This window comes from Ctenopharyngodon idella, chromosome 4, assembly GCF_019924925.1.
Source record: "Ctenopharyngodon idella isolate HZGC_01 chromosome 4, HZGC01, whole genome shotgun sequence".
Taxonomy (NCBI): domain Eukaryota; kingdom Metazoa; phylum Chordata; class Actinopteri; order Cypriniformes; family Xenocyprididae; genus Ctenopharyngodon; species Ctenopharyngodon idella.
In genome coordinates this window covers 16,500,094-16,523,417 of record NC_067223.1, presented here as the reverse complement: position 1 = coordinate 16,523,417, position 23,324 = coordinate 16,500,094, and the positions used below count along the sequence as shown (strand labels likewise).

Genomic DNA, 23,324 nt, shown 5'->3' with positions numbered 1-23,324 from the left:
TCATTCTGATTCAACTCATGAATTGACTCAACTCTTCAAGTCAGAATTTTTCCCGATCCTGCTAGACAGACATCATGAATATCTTCACGTTTGACCCTAAAGGAAGTCCACTAGTGTCACATGACAAATGACTTTTGCTTTCTTACAAACCCCTACAGAATGAAGACCTGAGGGGGGTCGTCCATGTGTGTGCGCGCACTGAGGTAAAGCTGTTATCCCTCTCTAACACTCCATTAGCTCATTGATCAGTGTAAAAGCAGGAGGGAGAGAGTGACAACGTGATCCATCAGAGTGAACCACACACACCGAACAAAGCTGTACTCGTCGTTCGCAATTGACAGATTTCTGTAAGCCTGGTGCATTGGCTCTTAAAGGGACGGTTCACTCAGAAAGCCAAATACTGTTATCATCTACTCACCTTCATGTCACACAAAACACGTGTTTTCTGTGCAAGTTATTTTTCCATAGAATGAAAGTGGAAGGTAAGCACTCCTCACATAAAGCTATCATATGACTGCAAATCTTATGGACCGCTCTTCTGAGTGATGGTGTGTTTGCCTGTGTGCTGTGATTGACAGGTTTTATCCACGCTGAGTCTGGAAAAGCTTCATGCTTGATCCAGCTACTCTGACTCAGACCCAAACCCAGATTTGTTGGGTTTTGGCTGTTTGTTTCAGTGATCAGGGGGTGGAGCTTACTGGAAAAACAACAAGACGTTCTAAAGAAGCCAGATAAAAGACGAATGAAATATATTTAGACTAAAGAAACTGAGAAAACAGAGAGTGGTGTCAGTCAACATTCACTTTATTGTTATACTTCACTTCTCAAAACATTCAAGGTTCTCTCAAAGTTACTGAATTATAGAAAGTAATAGAATGTTTGTTCGGAGTTATTTGGTTCTGTCATGAAACTCTAGATGGCGCAGGCTCATAAGTCCTTAACCCAATCTGCTTGCAATTACATCATTCTCTATAGGGCCCAGTAACGTTCTCATAATGTTTGGAAAATTACAAAATGGAATGTTCCCTTAACGTTCTCATAACCAAGAAAAAAACATTTTTAAAACACTGAAAAAACTGGGAAGGGCACCTTAATGGGAACGTTAGCAAATGTTCTTAGAATATTTTGTTAGCTGTGTACTCAGTGGCTAAGTTTACAATTTTCATCAATCCAAATGAATTGAATCTGATTGCAGATCTGTTTACATGTACTCTAAACATTGTAATCTGATTCAAATATCCGTTTATATGTGTTTTATATACATTCCGATTAAAACGTTTGTCCACGCGCTCTGCGTGTGTGACGTCATATCAATCACACTTGCGTCAACAGATGATGATCATGTATCGATGATAGCCAGAGATTGTCAAAAGCATCAAATCTTTTCAATATTAAGAAGATTTGGTATTTCCAATTAATGTAGGCCTGTTACATTATTCTACTCTATTATTATTACTATTAGGTTAGGCTTCTTTTATTATTAAATTAATATTGTAATAAATTTGCCCCACAATAATTTCATAGCGCATAACTGACGTGCTGTGAGGATAATAAAAGATTAGGCTGTTAGCTATCTTTGGAAATGTTTTAAACATTTTTTTTAGGTCTATTATACAATGAATTATAGGCCTATAATTAAAATTATTAAGAGTGTAGGCTATAATATTTCCTGCAGTCATCAATGAAAATTAAGCGCAGCTTTACTTCAAGCACAGACTTAAAAAAAAAAACCAACCTGTTTAACACGAAATACTATTATATATACGGCCACAAGAGAAATAATGGAATAAATTAAGACAGTTATATACCGTTGTCATCAGCATATTATGTTGAAATTCGTCTCTGAGAGAATATGCTCTGTTAATGCAGCGTCACTATTTGTCACTATTTACTTTCACTTTCTAGTGAATACTGACCGAAGTTGAGACTTTTTCACCGGTATAACTCTTGTGCAAAGTTTGCACGTTGCTTCTTGTGTGATATCCATTGGCTTCCCCTTCTCGGAAAGATTTCCAATATTAGGATGAAGGGATACAGCTACGCCACTGCCTGTTGGCATACATCTTTACAAATAAAGACGTGAACGTGAACTCGCGCACTGCGTAATGCGTGTCAACATTGCACCGCGCATGTGCCCCAGAGACTTCTGAATACGATTGAGAAAGTGGTCAGATTCAAGCGTTTACATGGTCATTTTTTGCTGTTGGATTGGATTAGAAAAGGAATAAACCACCCCTTCCAATACGATCGAAATTTCATTCGGATTGAGCTCAATTGGATCGATAAAGGTGTTTACATGAACGTTTTTCAATCCAATTGAGCCGTCAATCCGATTACAAATGGATTATTTGGGTGCATGTAAACGTAGCCAGTTTTGCCAAGTCCGCTATTTTCACACGAAATTGGGCTACTTTAACACTAGCTGCGTTTCCATTACAGATTTGCACAAAACTTTTGCGATATTTTCTAAATATCGATAAAAAAACGACGGCGTTTCTATTAACCGATGTTATGCGACTAAAACGTCTTTTTTTTCCTCTTGCGATAAGTCATTCCAAAAATCATGGCAACGGATTTTGGTAGGTTTCCGTATATCCCAGCCTCTGCACTAGCCATTATTTTTAATCAAAAGAGACACAGGCGTGTTATCCAAGCATTAATGGCACGGAAAGCCCCTTATACTTGGGAGCATCCACGTGTGACGTGTTTCTGGGTGTTTCTCCCTCCTATCTGCTTCGAGGTCTTGATAAATTCAAAACCCCCCTGAAACGAGATTGGGCTAGTTTTGTACTAGTTTTGAGTAGCAATTGGGTGGGTTTTGTTGTGAAAACCTGGCAACCCTGTCTGTGCTCAAAGAAAACACACTGGTAATTACATGTGCGCTCATCTCATAAAAAAATCATTCTGACATAACTTGAAGGCTGTGTATGCTAGAACGCTTCTCCACAAACTACACTGAAAAACTCGTGTTTACACAGAGTTCTTTCTGCTGTTAACACAAGAAACTGTCAACAGGTCATCTTTTACAGACTAAGAAAATTGACAGCGCATATCACAACATTGTGCGTGTGAATTTCTGCTCGCATTCAGCTGCTTTATTTAGTGACATTTATAAGTATAAGAATCACAGACGCACTGCGAGCAGCTGTGAGATTTACTGTTTAATGGCTGAAATTCAGTTTGGTGTGAATCTATAAACACAATATAAATATTAAACGACTCTCACAGTACGAGAGACAGACAGACAGAGACACAGGACAGCTGCTTTGACATCAATCATACTGACATGAACATGACAATCAACAACAAAATTCATAACTAAAGATTTCATCATTTCATTTTCTGTGAATTACTAGAATGATGCTCAACAGTTCATTCTTCCTCAGACAACTGATATTATCACATTACAGCGGTCAGACGAGGCCTGAACTCAAACTAGATTTACTGGAGAAAATATGAGTGTGTTTGCCTGTGCAAAACTTGGTTGCTAGGGCATTACTATGTCGTTGCTAAAGTGTTCTAGTTGGTTTCTAGGACATTGTTATGTGGTTGTTTAGAAGTTCTAATTGGTTTCTAGGGCATTACTATGAAGTCGCTGAGGTGTTCTAGGTGGTCAATATGCCATTTCAATGTGGTTGAGGTCAAGTTAGTTGCTAGGGCGTTGCTATGTGGTTGTCAGTGTGTTCTAGTTGTTTGTTAGGACATTACTATGTGGATGCTATAGTGTTCTAGTTAGTCACTAGGGCATTGCTATGTGGTTGCTAAAGAGTTACAGATGGTTGCTAGGGCATTGCTATGTGGTTACCATAGTGTTATAGGTCGTGCTAGGGCATTACTATGAAGTTGCTATGGTGTTCTAGGTGGTCAATATGCCATTACAATGTGGTTGAGGTCAAGTTGGTTACTAGGGCGTTGCTATGTGGTTGTCAATGTGTTCTAGTAGTTTGTTAGGACATTACTATGTGGTTACTATAGTGTTCTAGGTGGTTGCTAGGGCATTACTATGAAGCCGCTAAGGTGTTCTAGGTGGTCAGTTTGGCATTACAATGTGGTTGAGTTCTAGTTGGTTGCTAGGGCATTGCTATGTGGTTGCTATTTGTGTTGTAGGTGGTTGTTAAGGTGTTCTAGGTGATCGCTAGGGTATTACTATGTGGTTGCTAAAGAGTTATAGATGGTTGCTAGGGCATTGCTATGTGGTTACCATAGGGTTCTAGGTGGTTGCTAGGGCATTACTATGAAGTTGCTAAGGTGTTCTAGGTGGTCAATTTGGCATTACAATGTGGTTGAGATCTAGTTGGTTGCTAGGACATTACTATGTGGTTGCTATAGTGTTCTAGTTGGTCAGTAGGGCATTGCTATGTGGTTGCTAAAGAGTTATAGTTGGTTGCTAAGGCATTACTATGTGCTTGCCAAGGTGTTAGTTGGTTGCTATGGCATTTCTGTGTGGTTGCTAAGGAATTCTAGTGGGTCACTAGGGCATTGTTATGTGGTTTCTAAGGTGTTAAGTAGGTCGCTATGGTATTTCTGTGTGGTTGCTAAGAAGTTCTAGAGGGTCGCTAGGGCATTGTTATGTGGTTGCTAAGTTGTTCTGGGCAGTTGCTAGGTGTTTGGACAGGATAACAGTGCATCTGATCACTTAGTAAAGTATCAGCACAGCTCTCAACAACACACACGCTTTGAAGAATCATTCAGGACGCACACACTCAACTTTAACACTTATGGTTGAGAGCGTGCTCAAATCCCTGACCCGTATGCAGCACACAGTCACCACTAATGAATCCAGACGATATTCCCCTGTTTTGCTGTGCCGTTAATACTACAGGTCAGAGCGTCGCTGAGGCTTCTGATCTCAGTAAACACAAGCCACAAGACACAAATCAAACAATCAGATTCATGAGAGAGAAACCCACGCAGAGCGACACTAAGCCTGGAGACTTACATACACTCAGACAGATGGAACTGCCCCGGATAAAGCCGCCGGGTCTCAGATAAACCTGCCAGGCACCTGTAATCCCAAATCACTTTCACACACATTTATACAGACACACACACACACACACACACACACACTGAGCTTATAGCCAGCAAAACCCTCTCAAATGGAAAATAAATGGGATGTGTTGCAAATCGACTTTTTGACATTCGTGTCTTTCCATGAATTTCACTCCAGAGAAAAGTTCAGCGCAGGGGACGGAGTATTAGCACACACACGCTGAAAACATCTTTCAGAATATTCCAGAAAGCACAGCATCACCAAAGGTGATCCGCTGAAACACACACACAGGACATGTTTCAACAGCACACTACTCTTGCGTTCGTTTTTTTGCAATATGCAGCATACCTGTATATGAACAACAACAACAATAATTGCAGTGCTTTACAGCTATAGTGAAAAAGTGATATGTGAAGGCTGTTCAAGCTGGCAGTTAATAAGCCTCTCATTAAAGTCCCCATGAAATATGTTAGCCTTACTGCTATCTACAAGCTAGTGTGCTCCAAAACAATGACAAAAATCATATTTAGAAGATATAAGTGACTTAAAACTTAAAACAGTCTCTCACTTCCACCAATATGGATCAACGATTTTCATGACATCACCCTGCACTTCAGCTTCTCATCAGATTTTCTGTCCAATCAAATGCTCTCTAGAATCTGAAGCGTCCCACCCCTACATTATAAACAGATGCTGAAGCTGCGGCTGAAATCGGTCACTTGTTCACACATTTACTATTTTCTACATGGTGAATGGCACGTAGTGCACTATATAGGGAACAGGGGACGATTAAGACGGTGTAAATATGCTTTCTATTGGGCCGAATGAAGTCTGGTTTCACGTTAGTGTCACGCGAAGAGCCGCAGCACACACACAGTCTGCTCCGGTCCAGAGACACGAGAGCACAGAGCGGATCATATCCACGAGTCAGCGCAGACAACAAAACGTATCAGATCCATCTGAATTCTGCACAGAATGCTGTATTTTAAAGCGATATGGAGATTAGGAAGAGAAAAGGTTAGAGATTAGAAGGAAACTGAGACGACATCCACACAAAGCCAGAGCTTTCCATATCCGATCTTTTTTTTTCCTCGTTCAACCGTAAACACGACGTCGTCTCAAGAAAAACCTGCGTACACACGAAACCACTGAAACAGACTCAAAACGATGTGGTATACTTGCCAAACCAGTATGTGGCGCTGTAATTGTGCCACAGAGATACACTAAAAACCGAGAAGAAGCGCACAAACCTTGTGATGACATCATCGTTTCACAAAATATACCGATTGGCTGTACACACGAAAACGCAAGGGTGTCGATTTATCCACTCTAGGATCCGGTTTCCAAAAAATAGCAGTTTCAGGCTCCCAAAACAGCAGATCCGCCTGGACGAAACAGCGTTACGATACAAAATTTTTACGTATACAGCTAAACGCGTCTCCATGTGGCCAGAAGCTTTACCGAGGTCAACGGCTCTGGCCGAGCTGTGATATAAAGAAACGCTATTGGCTATTTTGAAAAAAGGGGAGGAGCTGCCCGATATGTCCCGCCCTGTCTTTCTGTTTCAGTGGAAATTACATCAACAGATTGAATAATGCAACTTTAAGAAACCACAACTAGATCCAAATGAATTGGCAAATTACAGACCCATTTCAAATCTTCCATTTATGTCTAAAATACTAGAAAAAGTTGTCTATGCTCAATTATGCTCCTTTCTGCAAAAAAATTTTATCTATGAAAAATTTTAGTCCTGATTCAGGCCCCATCATGGCACAGAAACTGCGCTTGTTATAATTACAAATGACTTACTTCTAGCTTCTGACCAAGGCTGTCTCTCAGTACTAGTTTTATGTGATCTTAGTGCTGTGTTCGACACTATAGATCATGACATACATACATCGACTACAAATTGACACTGGTGTTCAGGGACAGGCATTAAGGTGGTTTAGTTCGCACCTATCAGACTGTTACCGTTTTGTTTATTTAAACAGGGAATTATCCAAGTAACATCAGTAAATTGTGGAGTGCCTCAAGGGTCTGTGTTAGGCCCTGTGCTATTTTCAATGTATATGCTGCCACTTGGTAATATTATTAGAAAACATGGAATTAGTTTCCACTGTTATGCCGATGATACTCTGTTGTATATTTTATCACAATATGTATTGTGAAAAGCGCAATACAAATAAATATGTGAGAATAATGTAGAATACTACAGTTTAGAACATAACGCATCCTGCTTCACAGTATTTTTATTTTCATAATGACACCAACACAATAAACACGTCTCTTTAATCTAAATGAAATACTTTAGGGCATTGCTATGTAGTTGCTACAGTGTTCTAGGTGGTCGCTAGTTCCTAAGTTGTTGTTGTTTTTGCACTATGCAGTATGTATGCTGTTCAATGTAGAATAGAACAATTATTGTTGCATAACGCATGCTGCTTCACATACTATATTTAAGAACAATAGGAAGTACTTTTGTTTTCATCTACTGACACCAACACAATGAAAACTTCTCTTCGATTTAAATAACATCCTTTAGCAGTGATGTCTTTACCGTCTCCGCATCCCAGATAACGATTCTCAGACGTTACATATTGGATTGTCTTGTGAGTTTTTCTCGGGCTGATGACAGATGGTGCATTTGGAAGCAGGTGCGTGAACAAAGCAATTACTTCCAAAATAGAGCAACGGCTCCATCATTAACACCCCCACCCACATCCCCTCACCTCTTCATCCTTAAAACACAGGCTCCATCAGGGCGTTTTAAAGTTTTATCCTGGTTATGTAAAATGATTCATGCCCATCCCTGTGGTGTTTATCAGTTAATAGAGAACAAAGTGAGAAGTAAACTTGCAAACACAAGGCCAAATTAGTTGAGCTGAGAGACCGCGCACACCTGCACTAGATCAGTGTTTACACCTGTTTTAACTCAAAGATTACACTTGGATTAGAGAGTATTCACACCTGTACTAGAGAACACCTGTGCTGATCAGCGTTTACTCCAGCTGCACTGCAGTGTTTCATGTGTTAAATCTGAAATCGCTGAACAACCTGTCCTGCAGAGTTTAGCTCCAACCCTAATTAAACACACCTGAACCAGCCAATCAAGGTCTAACTAGGCATACTAGAAACTTACAGGCAGGTGTTTTGGAGCTGGTTGGAGCGAAACTCTGCAGGACAGTGGCCCTCCAGGACCGAGTCTGGACACCCCTGCACTACACTGTGATGTCAGAAAAATTTGGTGTATTTATGATAATTTTGCACAGCTATATTCATGCTTCTAGTGTTTTAACAGCTGGCATGTTGATGGCACAGCGCCCTCTGCAGGCGTAATAAATCCCCAAAGGCAGCAGAAAGAATCGTCTGTCCATTTTTAACATACTATATATCCATAGCAACGCTGAAGGGCAGGGTTTTAAGACTCTCAGACAGTTTTCTTAAATCAAGCAGAAACAGTCGGCTTAAGACCAACGTTCATCACAAACCCCACTAACTAAGAAAGAAAAAAGTATGAGAGATGTTTATTCAGCTTGTCAGGCTGCTGCCGACAGCTCTGATCAGCCTCTTGCCTACACACACACACACACACACACACACACACACACACACACACACACGCACTCTCTCTCTCTCTCTCTCTCTCCTATTGCCATCTTTGTAAGGACATTTTGTCCCCATAATGTAGGGTTTACCAGAACCACACACACACTCACACACACACACACACACAAAAGAGCGTAAATATATATATATATATATATATATATATATATATATGACGATGTTAAAGGGGATCTATAATGCCCCTTTTACAAGATGTGATATAAGTCTCTGGTGTCTCCAGAATGTGTCTCTGAAGTTTCAGCTCAAAATACCCCACAGATCATTTATTATAACAATTTACCCCTATTTTGGTGTGAGAAAAAACACGCCGTTTTTGTGTGTGTCCCTTTAAATGCAAATGAGCTGCTGCTCCAGAAGAGGGCGGAGCTTTAACAGCTCACGCTTCGGTTGCTCAACAACAACAAAGCTGGAGAATCTCACGCAGCCAAAATGAGGATTGTCAGTAACGGTGTTCAGCCTTACATTGTTCAAACCGGAGTCGACACTGATGGAGAGACTCAGGAAGAAGTTACAACTTTTAGAATGAAACTGGACGTTTCTGAATGGTTAGTAGATAAATTTATGTAGTTGCTGTGGAGTTGATTCAACTCAGCATGTGCCGTCATGTTCATCTTTTGCATTGAATTTTGAGTCAAGGTGCATGTCCTAAAATCATGGTAGTAGTTTAATTTTGTTAGTTTTATATTCTGCTGCCGTTTAGGATGGTGGACTCTCACAGTCAGCTATATATTAACGGAGGAGTTGCGTTATTTTTGGTCAGCACTTGGAGAAAGTGTGAAGAAGAAAGCAAGTGACATAAAGGCAGAGAAAGAGTGGGTGGGCTCTTTAAAGAACATCCCTCTCTGTGGGGCAGCAGGCTTTGAACGCACACAAACACACTCACAGTGAAGCCGAGGTCATTGTTTTTATCCCACAGCAGGTTCTTCTAACTTCAGCTGCATGTCAGAACTCTAAAAACGGAGAGGTGCGCAGAGAAAGCGGGCGTAACCGTGGGAGGCGCTGCTGACCCTGAACTCCTGGCCACCGCGATTCATCTCATGTGCTTAAGAGGCTCCTGAGCTTTATTTACAGACCTGCGTTTGTTTGTGAACGACTACAGTTATGTTTTGTAGGTGGACGCGTCCCCGATCAGCTTTCCAAAAGCACTCCTCTTCCTCGGTTGACAAATGCCGGCGTCTGTTTGGGGAGATATCAGCCAACACAGCTCGACTTTAATCCCAGTGAGAGGATGAGATCTTATAATCTTTCAGATTAGCGATACCATCCGTCTCACCACTTTTTAAAACCAAGACTCATCAATAGAGATGTGAAGACCCGTTTTAAAGGGACAGTTCACCCAAAAATGAACATTCTGTCATCATTTACTCACCCTCGTGTCCTTCCAAACCTGACTTTCTTTCTTCTGTGGAACCCACATGGAGAATATTTACAAGGAAACAAAATGCAAGACGTCCATATGACCCATGAACCACATTCACATGTGTTTTGCGATCACTTAGTAGAAGGAATGCTCATTAGAAGTCATTATTTGCTAAAATCTATGCTAATGCTCTGGTCTTTTAATTTTGTGTGATTTTGGAAGACTTAGATTATGGATAGAACAAGATTTTCAAACTTTTATATGCCACAGACCCCCATATATGATCATCCTAAAGTATAAAAGGCGAAAAAATAATATTATAAATGTGTAAGATATTATTTGGAAAATATTTCGCCTCTATAGCATTCTATTTTTTATTATTTATTTATTCTAATATAAATTTTTAAAATAATTTAGTTTAATATGACTTTTTTTTTTAATATTTAATATTATTTATTTATACTTTCATTATTTATTTTATTGGAAATATTTAGCTTCTATAACATTCTATTTTTTATTATTTATTTATTCTAATATAACTTGTTTAAATAAAAATATTTATTTAATATAATTGATCATTTATTTGTTAATTTAATACATTTGATATATAAAATTATCCATTTATTTAAATCAATTTTATTTATTTTAAACAATTTTTTTTATCATTTATTTATTTGTCTGTTTTAATCCAATTTTTCATTTATTTATTCATTTTATTTAGTTAGTTTAATATTATTTATTTATTTATAGTTTCTATAGAAAATATTTAGTTTCTATAACATTCTATTTTTATTATTTATTTATTCTAATATATAAAATATATATAATGTATAAAAATATTATTTGTATTATTTATTTATCTGTTTTAATCAAATTTTTCATGTATTTATTTTAATCTTTTTATTTAGTTTAATATTATTTATTATTTATTTATTTATATTTGTTTTTATAACATTCTAATTTTTATTATATATTTATTCTAATATAACTTTTTAAAATAAATAAATACATTTATTTTAATATAATGTACCATTTATTTATTTATTTTAATACATTTTATTTATTTAAATATTTTAAATTTTCATTATTTATTTATTTAATTTTTTATTTAATATACATTTATTAATTGTTATATTTTAACCACTGTTTTTCTCCTAATTTTTCCATGGACCTCCAACACTCTCCTGCATCCCTGGACCCCAGTTTTGAATACAAGTCCTACTGACCATTTTTATTCTAATTTAATTATCTTCCTGGAGCTTGATGGCCACTCTGAACTGGAAAAGAGCAACTCCAAACGTCTTCCTCAAAACATCTCCTTCTGTGTCCACCGCAAACACGAGAGCGAGTAAATGATGACAGAAACTTGGCCGACCTCTTCCTTTAGCCACAAACGATCAATCATAACGTGTTTACGTGCTCCAGGTATTGATGATATAAAAGCCCATTAAATCAGCACACAAACTGATTGGGTATAATCCATAATTTCCCCGGAGTGTTGGCCGGACCCTTATCTCATGTACTCGGGCTCTTTAATTGGGTGTCTGACGCTGACAGCCGTAATGACTCGAGGGCCTCGGAGAGGTTTGTGCGAAAAGAAAGAGACAATAAAAAATAAATGTGGGCCGTAACATTAGAGCAGCGTCTCTATTATTATCTGTGTTCACTACAGAAGCTCTTAAGATTAGATGTGCATTACGCTCCCACCCAACGAGCTCTGAAGCCCAGAGTGAGTGTGCGTGAGTCAGCCGGGCCAGAACACCCCTATTAAACGCTTATTCTGGCCCACTGCGTCGGCCATTAGTGTACGGAAGCCTATTAGCGGCGAGATTACAGATGGCGCACACACTCTGTCCGTCCACCCCCCGTATGGACACCATCATAATGATCTCATGTACACCCACACACACTATGATTTATATATTCAAATCGTTTTTTTATTATTTAAATATGATTTCTATTATTTATTTAAATCAGTTTTATTTATATTTTTAATATTTATTTTAGTCTAATTTTTCATTACTCCTTTATTTTTATCCATTCTATTTATCTAATTTTTTTATTATTTATTTAATTTAATCTCTTTTCATATTATTCATTTGTTTTAATCAATTTTATTTATTTATATTTTTATTATTTATTTTAATCTATTTTTTTATTATTCATTTATTTTTATCCATTTTATTTATTTATATATTTTTAATTATTTTAATGTAATTTTTCATTATTCCTTTATTTTTATCCATTTTATTTATTCTTTATTTATTTTAATCAAATATTTCATTATTCACTTATTTATATTTTTATTATTTATTTTAATCTATGTTTATCCCTTTTATTTATTTTAATCATAATTTCAATTCATTTATGTTTATTTTAATCTTTTTTAGTTAGTTTAATATTATTTATTTATTTATTTTTACATAAATAAATAATATAATCAAGTTACAATACTTTTTTTATTCTAATTTAATTGTCTTTTTGGTGGTCACACCAGTATTATTTTATTTTTATTAATGTTTTAAATTAGCTTTTTTATTTTTTTTATTTTTCATGTTAAGTTTTGTTTAATTTTTAGTAATTTCGTTAAGTGCTTTTGTCATTTCATTACTTTTTAATTTATTTTTATTTCCGTTTTAGTTTTTATTTCCAGTTAATAATCCTAATGCTTCAACTTATTTCAGTTTATTGCAAAGGCAACATTTCCATTTAGTTTAAGTTTTTCAACTAATATTTATATTTTTATTATATTTTATTTCTAGAATGAATGCTGGCTTGAGATCTGGAAAACAAGCCTGAGAAACGTAAAATCAGATTTGTTCTCGAACACCGGCAAAACACATCCAACATCTCACCTAAACAAATGAAAGTTTTTCCACGGCTGACGTTTCACGGGGAAAATGAAAACATTCTCTGTGTTATTGACTCACGCCGCAGATCAATAGCGGTTTCTCTTGGTCTCGTGGGCTTTCGTTACGTTCCTGAAATGGCCTCTCCGTCTCCATTACTGTGATTAACAACATCACATCATCTTTAATAATTCAATTTGGAACAAACTTTCCATCTCTCTCCAGCTGTTAACAGGTACACACTCACACACAGAGTCAGTATCGATCTGATCTGACGCAGCCCAGAGTGTGTTATTATTAGTAAGTGCTGTTTGTCTTTGAGCTGATGGAGAAACACTGTTAAAACTGTTTTCATGGTCATTTTTTAAGGGCTTCACTAAGTCTCTCTTGAGCCCATAAAAAAGAGGACCTATTTTGCAAAAACATGCTCATCTTTCTTTAGTGTGTAATGCTGCTGTTTGAGCGGGAGTTCTTCTCTATATCAGTGTCAGTGTTTCTGAACTCCCTGAAACTCCTCCATTGTAGTCTTGAGTTTTCTTCACAATATTCCTCATTTAAATAATTCATATGCAGAATAAAGGGGCGGGGCCTGGTTGAGTTAGTAGTGTGTTGAAACTGGTGGTTATGGTAAGGGGCGGGACATTTCCCAAACATGCTCAAAGCGCTTGACCAATCACAACACACTGCTCCAGCTGACCAATCAGAGCACATTGTGCTTTTCAGAAGGAGGGGCTTCATAGACAGGAACTAAACAGAGCGTTACTGACAGACTGGGAAGAGAGGAGCTGCAACAATGCAGAATATGAGGAAAATAAAGTTTTTTGAACATTTAAACATGAAAATATTTTCTAGTGGAGCCAACATCAAGACTGTAAAAAGGTATAATAGGTCCTCTTTAAATGATCTCTTTTAAAGGGGTCATGAACTGCATTGTTTTATAATGTTTCCTGGGGTGCACTTATAATGTTAATATGCTTTTTACATCAAAAATGGTCTTAATTTAGAAATAAAAGGCATTTTTCTTACCCTGATTTCAGCTCTCTGATTTGAACACTCTGTTTTAAGGGGCGTGTCTCTCTGAGACTTCAGTGTAAACGTCCACTGCTGTGATTGGCTGACATCTTTGCATATGAAATAGTTAAGTATTACTCTCTCTTAGCATGTTTTTACTATTACAGCTCTCAAGGTTAACTATAGCATTACATTTAGATCTAAGGCATTATATTTAGATCGTGGCATGAAAGGTTGCAGTGATGAACATTGTAGTCGATCACAGACATGTTGTTGAGCACATGAAAGCAGTGATCTCGTCATTACAACTCAATTTCTGCACACTGACGAATGCTTTCATCTTAACTAACAGTGCAAACGTCGATGTAACTAAGAGATTTGTTGAATAAAATGGGAGTTTTGGCACAAGTCCAGAACTTAGTCACTGTTTGATTGACAGCTCCAGTGATTGTAAAGGGAGCGTTCTTCGATCAGTTTCTATATATAATTTAATCACCATTTAAATAGCAGATTATTTTCATCCTACTAAGAGAAACAACGTGAAGTTGAGCGTTTAGTCACTGGTTTGATTTACTGACACATAGATAAAGAACATCTGACTGTACATGAATCATTACAGATCAGATCAGGCATTAGAATGAACACAGTTACTTACATGTTGTTTCATTACTGTCATGTTCGTATCATAAAAGTCTGTTTGCAAAGCCTGCGCCGAAATGCAATTGATTTACCAAAGAATCCACAGTGAAATGTACCGAATACAAATAAATAAAGCTCAACTGAGACATTCACATTGTTGAAAATAAATAACCATATTCCTAGCATTAGGATCCTTTGAAAGGTGATGTTATTTTAGTCCTGTATCGCTCTTCTCTCCTCCTCATCTCACTAACACACCAGTGGGCGGGGCTAACGTTGCAATGATGAAGTAGGCGTTGATTTCTTCTGTGGAGGCGGAGTTTCACCTATCTATAGGCACATTCCAGGACAAGTCGTTCATTCAATAAAAGCTTTTATTGGACTAACAAGATATTTCAGTTCTGATTTCAGTTTGTTCCTATAGTAAGATGACCTCTTATATATCAAAAGCTCAAGGAAAAGTTGATTTCCCAATTCATGACCCCTTTAAAAGATCTCTTATTCTCATCAATCATTTCTCGAGATGTTAATGCTTCAAACGGTGATGCTTCTGGCCTTTCACTTGTGGATAATTTTCTCCTGGTATCTGTGTTTTTAGCAGAATTGATGTGTGTTCATTAACAGCCATTGAGTCACTCAATCTGTCAATCACTCCACGTACTTCACTGCTTCTTTTCTTTCAGTCTCGGGTGACTTCATACTGAGACACAATCATCTCACTTCATTAGACAAACACAAACAACCCAGCACTCCCGCAGGGATTGGGAAGGAGTCGCAGACAAACATAAAGGAGAGAAAGAAAGAGAGACGGGGTGAGCCAGGTGAGACAAATGCAGTGCAACCCCACATCTGATCATGTCCAGAGATCAATAATCACCCGTGACACTTTGTACTTTACGACAGGGTGAGCCAATCGCAGGGTGCATGCTGGGAAAAGCAGTTTCACGGATTAACTGATCATTATTTTCCAGCAAAAGCGGTCATTCTATCGCTCTCGGGGGAGAAAACAGCCAATCAGAAGCTTACAGAGTGAACCAGACATTTAGACACTATTAAAACACATAATGACTTTCACCATAACTGCAAATGGACAGTCGGGTCTAAATGACCCGCAGCCTGCAACAACATTAGTTCTGCAAGACCTGCATCCATTTATCCGTCAAACTATCAATCTGAAAGATCCCAATCATCTCAGATAAACAGAAGACATTAGGGTGGACACAGATCTACACCTCAGTGAGCATTAGAAAGATAAACTCAGTTTACAACAAGAACAATAACGATAACTATTAGCATCAACACCAATGGACAATAACATTTGTTTATTACAAGCTTCATCTGGCACTTGTAGATTCTGATTGGCTGTCAATCAGACATTCGGACATGTTTATCATTCGGAAAGAGATTCCAACAATGTTGTTTGTCTGTCGTTATAGTTGTGGTGTGGACTTCCCTACACTGTAAAAAAGAATTGTTGGTTTAACTTAAAGTAAGTTACCTGGTTGCCTTAAAACTCTGAGTTCATTGAAATTAAAAATTTGAGTTAATACAATAAAGGCGATTGGTTTAATCAACATAAACTCAAAATATTTTGTTATCTGAATCACATTAATTAAGTTGATTTGACAAAAGAAAAAATGTTGTGATAATTTTTTACAGTGTACTCTCATAGAATCAGAATTATTAAAAGGTCATAGTTATAGTTATTGTCATTGTACTCGGTGTGAACAGGCCTATACTTTTTCTATAACAGGATTTCCCCAACTGGGGTTTGTGAGTAGATGAAAAGCTAATAATTAATTAAATCACAAAAATGAAGAATTACAATAAATAGGTCAATGGGGATCCAAAAAACCTATGTCCAAAAGTATGATTGAAAAAAATTAAAAGAAATGAACACTTATTCAGCAAAAGCAACAGTAAAGACTTTTATTATGTTACTAAAGATTTCTTTTGAACTTTAGTTCGTCAAATAATCCTGAAAAAAAATATATATCACGGTTTAAATATGAAGCAGCACAACTGTTTTCAACACTGATAGTAATCAGAAATGTTTAAAATCAGCATATTAGAATGATTTCTGAAGGATCATGTGACATTGAAGCTGAAAATTCAGCTTTGATCACTGGATATAAATTATACTTTACTATATATTCACATAGAAAACAGATATTTTAAATTATAATAATATTTCAGTTTTTACTGTCTTTTTGATCAAATAAAAGCAGCTTTGGTGACTCTTTCAAAATACTCAAAGTACTTTTATACTCAAAACTAAGAATAAACTTGTGTAACAGTGCTTGTTTCGTAACACAGTCAGTTACATCATCATTCGGTCAATCATGTCAATGGAATCTTGTGTCAGTTCAGAAAGCGGTCCGTATATTCCCTACCGGAGCACCAACCCGGTGGAAAGGGATCAGTGAGTGTGTGTGTGTTTCCATGGAACACCCTTCTGAGAATCTGAATTCTGTGTGTGTGTGTGTGTGTGTGTTCCTTACACAAGCAGGGCTGTTATTCTCCGTCAGCCTCCTGCACCTTAGCGACCCAACGTATGAGAAAGCGGCCTCACACTGCTCGAATGAAAAGAGGGAATCGAACAGAAGAGACAGAAATTCTACAACCCCCCCTGCACCTCTACCCAGCATGCTTTTGTGCGCGGATGTGTATATAACCACCAGTTCCCACACAGCCAACCAGACTCACAGGAGATTAATCTCCACTGACAACGTCGGCTGATCCCAGAGCAGTTTCCCTATCTTTTTCATTAGTGCCTCACTATGTGCTGAACATATAGATGTTCCGGGTTAAGCTCCATCAACTATGGAAGCTTGTTTCCGCCACTGAATAAAAAATAAAAAAGGTCATTGCGACTTTTTATCTCACAATTCTGACTTTATATCACGCAATTCTGACTTTATAAAGATATAGTCGCAACTGCAAGATATAAAGTCAGAATTGCGAGATATAAAGTCGCAATCACGAGATAAAGTCGAAATTCCGAGTTATAAAGTCAGAATTGTGAGTTATAAAGTCAGAATTGTGTGATATAAACTCGCAATTCTGACTTTTTTCTCATAATTACGAGTTTATTTCTCGCAATTCTGACTCATGTTCATGCAATTGCGAGTCATAAAGTCAGAATTGAGTTATAATGTCAGAATTGCGAGTTAAGAAAAAAAACTCGCCATTATCGCCACTCGCCATTTGTTTTATTCTGTGGCAGAAACAAGCTTCCATAATCAACAGCATATTGTCATTACAAAATAAAATAATATTGACTAAAGACATGTTCACACCAAGAACAATAACCATAAAGATAACAATATTAGCGTTCACACAAACACATGGTAACGCTCTCTTTATTAAAAGCACTTACTACAAGAAATGTCGTCTGGCCCTTTAAATGCTCAAGCTCGTTAAAGCAGGATGGATTCTGATTGGCTGTCAATGTTTTTATTGTTAATCAGCTGGAAAAACATTCTAAAAGTGATTCCAATGATATTGTTCCTCTGTGTTAATATTATATATTTTCTAACATAAAAACAACAATGTCTCGGACTACTCACTCAGCGGGACGGTTGGGCTTAAAAAAGAGGATGCGAGGCTGTCCAGTCGTGGCTGAATAGGGGTGAGGAATAGACGCAAACTATCTTCAACTAGGCTTGCGATAGTCAGTGTTAGTTACACGGTGTTCAGCCGCAACACCTGTTACATCACTTGCCCTCCGCAGCACCGCCCCCCACCCTCATTTTGATTTTTTATAGCAGGCCTAATAAAAACATTTAGTTCAGTTAGTTAATAAAAGTTCTATGTTTAATATAAGCGAGTTTGTCGTTGTACTGTTTTGTTGTTGTGTTTTTCATTAAGAATAACAATGAACCCACCATTCTAGCAAATGCCCCCAAATTGCTGCTAATTAGAAAGCGAAAGTAAAGTGCGCACAGCCGCACGGGCATTCATAAGCTTCTCTGTGAACCTCTGCTTCAGATTCACTGTAATTTGTTATATCATGCCTGCTATCAGGCGAGTATTTTATACACACATTCAAAATATATGTGTTTCTGCGGCCCCCCCCGCTTCCTCTTTGCGACCCCCAGTTTAAGAACCGCTGCTCTAGACCATACGTATTTTTTCCTCCTTCCACTGAGTCGCATTTTGTGTTTTTAACAGCAAAAACACACTCTGAACCAGCCCAAACATGTTCATCTAGCACGTTTACATAGGTAAACAATGGAAAAGCAGCGCAGTGGAATGGAAAAACGCGTTCTGTGCGAACAGCTGTATGAGTCACAACTTGCATTAAACTAGGCCTGAAAAAGAGAGATGGGCGGCTGGTGGCTGTTCAGTTGAGCAGGACTCGTTCTGATAGGTTAACCGATAACTATGGCAACAGCAGCGGCGTTGAGGCCCGACGCTCCGAGCTCACAGGGTCGCACGGCACCCCGCTTATTCTCATTCCAGTCAGGAACGACCCACTTCACACACCACCCTGGGAAAAAAACGGCCTCTCTAAAACACACACACACATGCCCTATACATGAAGTCTGAATGTAGACGATACACCCACACGCACGAGGTCCTTTCAGAAGAAGGCAGTAGAAAACAGCACACGTAAGCCGCTGAGATTTCCAGAGAGGTTTTCACCTGTCACTGTGAGGAAGGGAGGAGCATGAGATGTATGTTGATAAGGAGGAAGGTAAAACACTCTTCGTTTAGCTCCGTTCACTTGATCTCTCTCTCTCCTGTCGTCCCAGAGGGGATGTACAGACACAGATGTGGGCCGGACAGATAAAAGGTGGACCACAGCAAACCCGTTAAAATGCTTTTCTAAGGAAACGCTTTGAAGTTTAAACGGGAAATGCACGCTTTCCTGAATAACAATGTCATTTACATCATCCCATCCGAGACATAAAGAAAAAACACGGAAAACTTTGAAAGGTGAATCTCAAGGAACTTGTCATATTTCACACCAAAATCAAGATATTATATATTCTGCAATAAAAGAAAATAAATATTTCTAAGTTTCATTGAGATTTTTTTTTTTGTATTGACATTATTTTCAGATATTCCCAAATTAACAATAAGTGTATTTTTTATATTATATATTAAAAACAACATATAATGTTTAATATTTCAATTTAAAAACGATAATACAGTTATTAGAACCTAATGAAAATCAACATTCAGAATAACGATAAACTTAAAGATAAAGAAAATGCCTTTATATCATCAACTACATTTTTTGAATGACATTTTAATGGCGATTAAACATGTTTCCAAATAATAAAAAAAAATATATCACATATATTAAAAACAATATATAATATTTAATATTTCAAAATGGAAATAAAATTGAAATATAAAACATTATTACAGTTTTTTACTGTAATACAAAAATGCCTTTTGTGGATCAATAACATTTTTTGAATTATGACATTATTATTTCCAAATAATCTGTTATTATTGTTATGTAAAAAGTATATTATAAACAATATATAATATTTCAAATTAAAAATGAAATTAAAATATAAAACATAAATACAGTTTTTTACTGTAATACAAAATATACAATATTACAATAATTACAATTTAATGAGAATCAACATTCAGAATAAGGATAAGCTCAGTTTAAAACTATAAAACATAAAGGCATTTATTTTCTTAATGCAAAATATAAATTTCTTTTGGTTTTGAGACGAAACGTCACCTGAGATTTAATCCAATTCAAGTTTATTTATACAGTATGTATGTTTGAAAATATATGTTTCAATGTTTCCTAATAGAATTTAGGAAGTATTCTGTTATCAGATGAGTCAAATTAATGTTCATATGACAAAGATATACAGGTATAATAAAATATGTTACAGTATGTGCTTAGTTAACGTCATGTATTCAATTAAGCCAATTACAAATTGTGCTTGTAATGATTGCAGTCAAAATAAGTTTTGTATGTCCACCCAGATTCAGCCTATAACTTTTAGTCATTCTCTCCGCAGAAACACTTCGACTTGCATTATTTTTTTATTCTGCCAACCAGAGGTCACAAACACCTGCTGACCTCAGTATTCCCGACACAGAGAGAGATTTCTCGCGGTTTAAACCCTGACAGCAGACTGACACCGTTAAGTCGTGCGTCGCACCGGCAATGAGCGCACGAAGGCCTCAAACGGCAGAAAAACAGCAGTTATCTCAGCCTTTTATCCTCCGGCGTACGAGAGAGCGAGAGAGAGACGCTGGATCTGAGGTGGCATTTGCTTGAGCGTGAAGCTTTTTTAAAAGAAAAATCTCTTCCTGAGACCTTGTTTTGCTTTAAATGAGCGTAAAAGTCATGAATTCGCATTACAGCAGCTCGGAGCTTCAAGACGGAGGTTTAAAGTTACGTACCTGTAGTCTGAGAAATAGTTTGGTGTTTCTGTTCTTAATTCCACCTTTTTCCCCTCTTTGTTTTTCTTTTTAGCCTCCTCTCTCTCTCTCTTTATCTTTCTATTTCCACCAGAGCCGTGCTAATGGTATCTGTGAGAGCGACAGACTGAATGCATATGTGTGTGTGTGTGTGGAGGGAGGGATTGTTTGTGTATTTGCTGCGAGCTGAAAGCCCAAATGACTCGTGATCACACACTCATTAATACAAGGTCATTCCAGGGACGAGAAAGAGAGAGAGAGCTAAAGAAAGCAACCGCTGTCTGTCCGTCAGTCAGAGTGAAAGAAAGGATAAAAGTATGAAAGGAGACAGAATATATTCTCTGTCTGGTGCGTGAAATTAAACTCCACGGTGAACTCCACTCAATGAAGTTTCCCTCGACACACTACGGTAAAGTGATACTGAGGTAATGAGATGCGGTAATGCGCGAGACCATCCGTAAAACATAGAGAATGTAGCCTCGTCTTTCTGACCGTATGTCGTCGCTGTGCTAAGAAGATTGTCTGGTGTAAATGCGTTTATTTCCACGCCGCGAGCAGAGCACATACTGACAATCAGCTTTACTCTGGTACAAATAAATCAATTCTTGTGTCTGAAAACAGGCCAACAGCAACACACGAGAAAACCCAAACACCTGCCAATAGCCTGTGTACACAGTCTCAAATCCATCAACACACACGCTTTATACAGTGATTTTATGGTAAAAATGGAGCTTATTTCTAACAACAACACAAAGACTGTAAATGAGAGAGTTACTGATGTCTTCCAGCAGTTTTAACTCTGTAAAAACTGACATATTAAATAATAGCATGAAATATAGCTGCGAGCAGCAACTATCAGGGTTCAAGCGGAAGCACATGCGTAAAAAGTTTTAATTAGCAAGCCTGTAACCATCTCAATCATAGATGGAAAAGACAATTTACAGCAAATACAGGCAATTTACCATAGGAAATATATGGTTTATAAAGTTTTTAACAGTTATCAATGTTGAGCCAAAAGCCTAGGACTAGTTTGCCAAAGTTGGTTTTTGAAATAATCTCCAATATTTAATGAACGATTCGATGGACAGTGGCGGTCCTAGAGGCAAAGCTCCCCAGAATGAGGAGTTCTACCGTGTGGTACGAATGTCGTGGGCGTGTGTGAAAAACACGAAGGTGCCACCCAGAGGCTGATTTCTTTCGAATTTGTCACATGCCTCTAGGGCCGCGAGTCAAACAGGCCCAGCGAGTTTCGTTCTGATCGGCCTCCGTTAACCTTGTCTGATAGCTGCTCATTGGCCGATGGCGGACATGTTTTTTGAGATGTGTCAATGTCCTCGTAGACAATCATGGTACCCTGGACGAAGACACTGCATGCCAATTTTCAAGCCAATCGGACTAACGTTGAAGTAGTTATAGCCATTTTCATGTTTTTTTCCCTGTTATAGCGCCACCAAGTGGCCAGTCACCGCACCCTTCTTCAAGCGACCACAGAATGAGCTCTTACATAAGTATACCAAGTTTGGTGAAAATATCTTATTCCATTCACAAGTTATAGCCATTTTAGTAAAAGTGGCTCCACCCACTTTGAACGTTTTGGCAACCCTTAGGGAATCGAAATTGCAACTTTTTTGACTACAGAGAATCTTGCTGCACTGATTTAGTTCCGATCTGGCCAAAAACCTAGGATTAGTTTGCAAAAGTAGGTTTTTCAAAAAATCCAAAATACTCAAAAATTTTGACACTTGAGTCTACGCATAACAGTTTAGGAGTTATGAACCATATTGTACTTTTGACCGCTGTAACGCCCCCGTCAGGCCGATCGGGGTGAGACTTGGTGATGTTGTAGACGGTGTGAGTCTCTACGACTTACAGTTTGGTCTGCCTGATCACTTTTAGTATTACTTATTGGGCCAAAAACCTGTACACAGAATCTCTCAGACTACAATCTGCATTTAGAAGGATGTACTGTTACTCCATCCTCGACAGTTAGAGACCTGGGTGTTATATTAGACAGCAACTTGTCCTTTGAAAATCATATTTCATATGTTACAAAAACAGTCTTCTTCCACCTCAGAAACATTGCTAAGATACGGAATATGTTATCTGTTTCTGATGCAGAAGTTAGTTCATGCTTTCATGACGTCTAGACTAGATTACTGTAATGCATTACTAGCTGGTTGCCCTGCTTCCTCAATAAACAAGCTACAATTAGTACAAAATGCAGCTGCTAGAGTTCTTACCAGGTCAAGAAAATATGATCATATGACACCAATTTTATCATCTCTTCACTGGTTACCTATTAATTTCCGTATCGATTATAAAGTACTGCTAATGACCTATAAGGCTCTAAATGGTTTAGCTCCTGTGTACTTAACCGATCTTTTATCGCCCTACAATCCTTCACGCTCTTTAAGATCACAAAACTCTGGACTTCTGGTTG

At 37.6% G+C, this 23,324-nt stretch overlaps 1 protein-coding gene across 2 annotated transcripts in view; it reads right to left on the bottom strand.

Moving 5' to 3' along the window:
* The window catches only part of ptn (pleiotrophin), a 44,163-nt gene that overhangs the window by 12,881 nt on the left and 7,958 nt on the right, over positions 1-23,324 (bottom strand). The window contains exon 1 of one of the 2 annotated variants that reach the window (XM_051890741.1): positions 20,867-21,051. The exons of the other annotated variant lie outside the window; for it this stretch is intronic. The gene's annotated coding sequence lies outside the window, so the exon portion shown is untranslated. Of the gene's footprint in view, positions 1-20,866; positions 21,052-23,324 lie in introns of those variants that run through there. 2 annotated transcript variants of the gene reach the window in all.